The sequence below is a fragment of the Phaseolus vulgaris genome, chromosome 11, assembly GCF_000499845.2.
Source record: "Phaseolus vulgaris cultivar G19833 chromosome 11, P. vulgaris v2.0, whole genome shotgun sequence".
NCBI classification, from domain to species: Eukaryota; Viridiplantae; Streptophyta; class Magnoliopsida; order Fabales; family Fabaceae; genus Phaseolus; species Phaseolus vulgaris.
Genome location: NC_023749.2, coordinates 26,611,013 through 26,616,694, shown reverse-complemented (window position 1 = coordinate 26,616,694; position 5,682 = coordinate 26,611,013).

Sequence of the window (5,682 nt, the reverse complement as noted above, 5' to 3'; positions counted from 1 at the left end):
ATGAAGAAAGACAGGCACAGTTAGAAAGTAACGAAGGTCGAGTTTCCTGAGGCAGTGGTTCTTACATATGTACTTCTCAAGAGTCCCAGCGTTGAACTCCAGGCTGATCACCGTAGCAGAGTCAAAACCTCCCGCCTCAGCAAGAATCCGGCAAGCTATTTGATCACTTGGAGCCAGATTCTTGAGGGGTTTGGCTTTGAGGACCTTTTCCTCTCTCACCCAGTACAACGGAAACCCATCCAGAGCGTCGGGGACAAGGTCAGTACGACAGATCTTGAAGAACCGGCCTTTCCACCCGGTGAACGAGCTCTGGAAGGGTGTGAAGAGAACTCTCCCGGGTACATTACTGAGAGTTACCCAGAGGTTGTGTCTCTGCCTCTTCACCTCAAAGAAGTGAAGAAAGAGGTCAACCGAGGGTGCACAACCCAGAAACCCGAAGAGAATGTCGAAGGCTTTGACAAAGGCCCAGCTGTTAGGATACAACTGGGCCGGAGCCACGTTGATCTCTGTCAGCAGTTCCTTCTCGAACCAAGAAAAGGGTAAGCGCACTTCGATGGTCTTGAACACCACCTGGTAAAAGTAAAAGAAAGGGACCCCTTCGTTGGCCCGTTCATCTCCACATACTGGCTCCCCTAGAGTGCAAGGGAGCACAACGATGTCGTCGTCATGCCTCCTCGCAAAGGCTCGGTGGTCATAGGAGGAATCCCCTTTGTGCTCCCTTATGGCCCTGGTAGAAAGCAAGCATGAACACTCATCAAGAAGTTCACTCGAAGCCCAAGGGTACAAATCTTTGGGACGAACCCTGGAGGAAGCAGCGTGAGAAGACATTCTGTAACACTATCGGGACTGTCAGAAACGCAAGAGTTGAGTGAGGGAAACGAAGGCTGGAACGACCCTTCGTAAGAAACGAAAGGGTGCAAGAAGAAAGAATGCAAGTAGGTTACGAAGAGTGAGAAATGATGAGGATGGTTCCAGAGTTTGAAGAGTTAAATAAAGCGGTTAGAGCGCCAAACGACGTGAATGGATGCACCGCACGATTGATACACGTGGCAGAAGATGAAAGGATGACGCTGGCACCACTGGATTAAATCAGAAAACGTCGTATCAGCAGAATATCCAGTGGTACGATGCGCCGTCGAGAGCGAGTCAGGGGTACAGCAGGAGTCGGAAAATGGAATGACTAGATGCCCCATCAACCATACAAGCAGCGCCACGTGGATCAAGTCGAATGACAGGACGTCCCATCAGCCATACAGGAGGTGCCACGCGGATGGCACAGACAAAACCTTGAGCTCTTCGCTGTTATCAGGCGTTGACCAAGGCAAGAGTTAAAGTCAATGTCGAAGTAAAGGTAACGCCTGAGGCGTCGCCTGGAAGGACGTAAAGGGCGACGACAGTGCGAGACGTCGCGGGCGTCGCCAACCCAAATACCAACAGGCGTCGCCTCCCCGATACCCACAGGTAGGAAAGACTGCGGAGGGAGACGAAATCAAAGAAAGCATAGTTAGTCACTGGCGTCGCCTCCCTGATACCCACAGGTAGGAAAGACTGCGGAGGGAGACGAAATCAAAGAAGGCAAGGTTAGTCATAGGCGTCGCCTCCCCGATACCCACAGGTAGGAAAGACTGTGGAGGGAGATAAGACCGCCAAACGCCAGCGAATCATTGGCAGGGCGTTCCCCGATACCTATTGGAAGGAAAGACCATGGAGGGAACAGACCCCCCCATAGCATTCAGCGTTTTAGACACCCGGGGACGATACGGTGCTGCTGTAGCAGGCCTCTCCTTAGGTGTGGGCGCCGAACGTTAAGGATCAAAGAAAGGACCTTTCGGTATCAGAGACGTCCCGTGGACGATGCTGCGTCACTAAGTGAGCCTCTCCATGGGCGTGAGGGTTGACGTGCAACCTTTCCCGATCATACAAAACCGCCCAACGAAGTGAAAGAAATGGGCAGAACACAGATAAAATAATTGAAGCGCGTGAAGGGAAAAGATGAGAATGAGATCGCATAAGCAGAATCGTATGTGGCAAGAACATAAAGGCAATCATACAAACATCCCAAATCAGTAACAAGAGTACGGATAGTTCAAAGAATTACAAGTTTTAACAGATAAAATCAAAAAACGAAGGTAAAGAATAAAGGAGTTGTACCGCCCTGGTGGTCGGGTGTGATGACGTGGCATCCTACTACAGTATAGGCGTGTTGACAAGGCGCCAGGTTGGCAGAAGGGAAGGAAGTCGGGGGGCTCGTGTAGTCGCCAGTTGTTATCTTGGCGTGTTCCGATTTCCAGCTTACCAGAATAGGCGATCGCCAGGTTAAAGATGAAGTCGCCAGATGTAGATTCAGGCGACCTAGTCATTGGAGATCGCCAGAGCAAGCACATCGCCGAAGATGAAGGAGAAGCAGATTATGAAGGCGGCCGGCGAGACCACAGGGAAGGTGTATGAAGACCCCTAACTCGCCAGTTCCAGTAGAGATCGCACTCCCAAGTTAGCTATGCACTGAGCAGTACCATGCATAAGTAACTTAGCCAAAATGAGAGTAGAAGCAGCGCCAAGTCAGGGATCCTCCAGATGATGGCACGTGTACAGTTGGATGCGAGCCACGTGTCCAAGTCTGTAACTGCCAGGAGAGAGAAAGCTACCAGGTATATAAGAGTTTTTAACAAACTTTCTGAGGTACGCACGTTCAGTTTATACACTTTACGCTTGCGAGTGATAGAGCTGACTGCGAGAGAGGATTTGCACGGTTCTTGTTCTCTTAGTATTTGGTGATACCGTCACTGTCTTGAGCGTTGGAGTGCGATCGGCCGCAGAGGCGCCGTACTGTTTCTTTGCAGGTTCTTGAGATAGATCCCGAAGAGGAACGGAGGTGAGAAGCGGTGCGCACGTCGATCCTTTGACGAGGCCGTTTCCAGCGTTCCGGTCAACAGGCAGGATCATCAGGCGCCCACCGTGGGGCCGTGTAAAACTTGCTCCCATCCACAACGTGAGTTCTTGGAGGTTTTCGAAGTTTTCTGCGTGGTTGTGTGCTGGTGCAACCATCGTTCGCTGTTTCTTTGAGTTTCGTTCGGTGAATTTGCGTTTTGTACCATTCGTTTGGCCTTTCGATCGGTGGAGTGAGGTTTCCTGCTGTTTGCGCGTGATCTGTTTGGTGGAAGTTCGAGTTCTTTCGCTTGTTTGGTTGTTCGCGGAGAAGCGGTGTGCACGTCGATCCTTTGACGAGGCAGTTTCCAGCGTTCCGGTCAACAGGCAGGATCATCAGGCGCCCACCGTGGTTTCTGGCGAAGTTGTGGTTTTCTTTGAAGGCTTACGGTGTTCTTGAGTTTCTTGCGCAAGTTTCGCGCTATTTTCTCCGATTGATCGCTGATTCGATCGTGGCTGAAGTGTTGTTCGCTGCATTCCTGTGTTTCGCTGAAATTAATGAGAAAAATGAGAAGCAATCGTTCAAGTCCCATGGCGCCTGTCGCTGCTGAAGGCGACGCCGCCATGACCATGGCGCAGATGGCAGAGATGATGCGCTCGTTGCAGGCAACTGTGGAAGCCTCGCGCGTAGAGCAGGCGAGAATACATGAGGACCTGGTCGCCTCTCGCGCCAGAAACGAGGAGCTCTACAAGGTGACTGAGGAGCTGCGTCGAGCTCTTCAGGAGCAGCAAGGACGTTCTTCTGTTGAAGAGGTGGCGCCGTCGACGCCACCTCGTGTTTTCCCAATGCCTTTCGTTCAGGCGATTACCGACACGCCAATTCCCACGAGCGTGGTTCCGGTTAAGGCTGTCTTTACCGGCGTGGAGGATCCAGAGGCTCATCTGACCACGTTCCATACGCAGATGATGCTGTCGGGAGGGTCAGACGCCGTCTACTGCAAGATGTTCGTGAGTACGCTCCAGGGAACGGCGATGGAGTGGTTTGTGAGCCTGCCTAATGGCCACATAACCAATTTTCAACAGTTCTCGAAGATCTTCGTTGAGCAGTACATCGTGAATAAGGCACCGCCCAGGGTGTCTTATGATCTGTTTGATATAAGGCAGTACCAGGGAGAGTCCCTCAGAGACTACCTGAACCGCTTTGGGGCGCAGATGGTCAGATCGCCGGCCAAGGATGAAGAAATGCTGGTCTATGCATTCAAGAAGGGCGTGCAGCCAGGACCATTCTGCGAGGCCTTGATCAGGGCTCACCCGGCGACGTTTGCTGAAGTCAGGCGACTTGCGGTGGCTCACATCGCCGACGAGAGTGAAGTCGCCGAGAAAAGAGGCAGCGTGGCTCCTGCCAGGCCACGCGCCCAGACCAGGATCCAGCCGCAGAGGGTGCTGGAAACGGCGGCGGCGGTCAGAAAGGACCAAAGGACTCGCCATCCTAACGACAGGAGGAACAAGGGAAGGAGCCAGGGGCGCCAGCAACCAGCACGCCGGGAATACAATCGCCCGCCTAAGCACAAATTTGTCATGGGACTAGCGGACCTGATCGTCATTCCTAACATATCTGCTAGGTTGAAAGCGCCTGAGAAGGTGGGCGACAAGGTGCTGGGGTCGAAGCCGGACGCCTGGTGTGAGTTCCACCAATGTTTTGGCCACACTCTGGACTCGTGTCTGTCCTTGGGATACCAGCTCGACGATCTGGTTAAGAGCGGTTTCCTAAATGACTATCTGCTGGACAGAAGGACGGGGGGAGCGTCGAGTTCCCAGCCAGCAGGTGGAGAAGCCCAGCAACACGAGATGCCTATCCACGGGGAGATCCACACCATTGCAGGGGGTTTCTCACGTGGTGGATGCACCGCATCGCAGAGGAAAAAGTACGCGCGATCGGTGATGACAGTGGACATGTTTGAAGATCACTCGCCGGAAGTGGACAATACGTTCACCAAGCAGGATCTTCGGGACGTTGTGCCTCATGACAACGATCCCATAGTTATTTCGTTGGTTACAGCGGGAAGGAAGGTCCACAGAGTTCTGGTGGACCAAGGAAGCTCGGCAGACGTGATGTTCTGGCCGACTTTCACGCAGCTGGAGTTGCCCCTTGACCAGCTAAGGCCCTATGGAGGGTGCTTATATGGGTTCGCTGGTGACCAAGTGGAGGTCAGGGGGTACATTGAGCTGAGAACCACGTTTACCGATGAGGCTGGGTCGAGGACGGAGAAAATCAAGTACCTCGTCGTAAACGCCCCTTCAGCGTATAACATCCTGTTGGGAAGGCCCACGCTTAACAGGATAGGCGCCATCCCGTCGACTCGGCACATGAAGGTAAAGTTGCCATCCATGGAAGGGGTGGTGATCACGATCAAGTCTGATCAGAAAGAAGCGAAAAGGTGCTATGAGAATAGCCTGAAAAACAAAAGATCAGTGAGTTATGTAACAACCACCCCACCTCCCGGTGTGAAGCCCAGATCGACGGTAGCAGAGGAGGCCGCCGGAAGAGATGTGGAGATGGTAGACGCTGAGCTAAGGGAGAGGAATGCTGGCCTGGAGGAGGAAGAGGCGCGGAATCGCCCCGAGGAAGCAAGGGAACAGGGAATCGCCAGGGCGGTGATCGCCAGAGAATCCAGGCCTAAACCTGTCGAGCAGTGGCTCGAAAAGGAGATCGGAGGAAAAATCTTCAAGCTAGGAAGATCTCTGGAGGTCGATCTCCAGGACCAGATCGCCAAGGTGATTGAGCGGCATCTAGACGCGTTTGCATGGTCCGCTTCG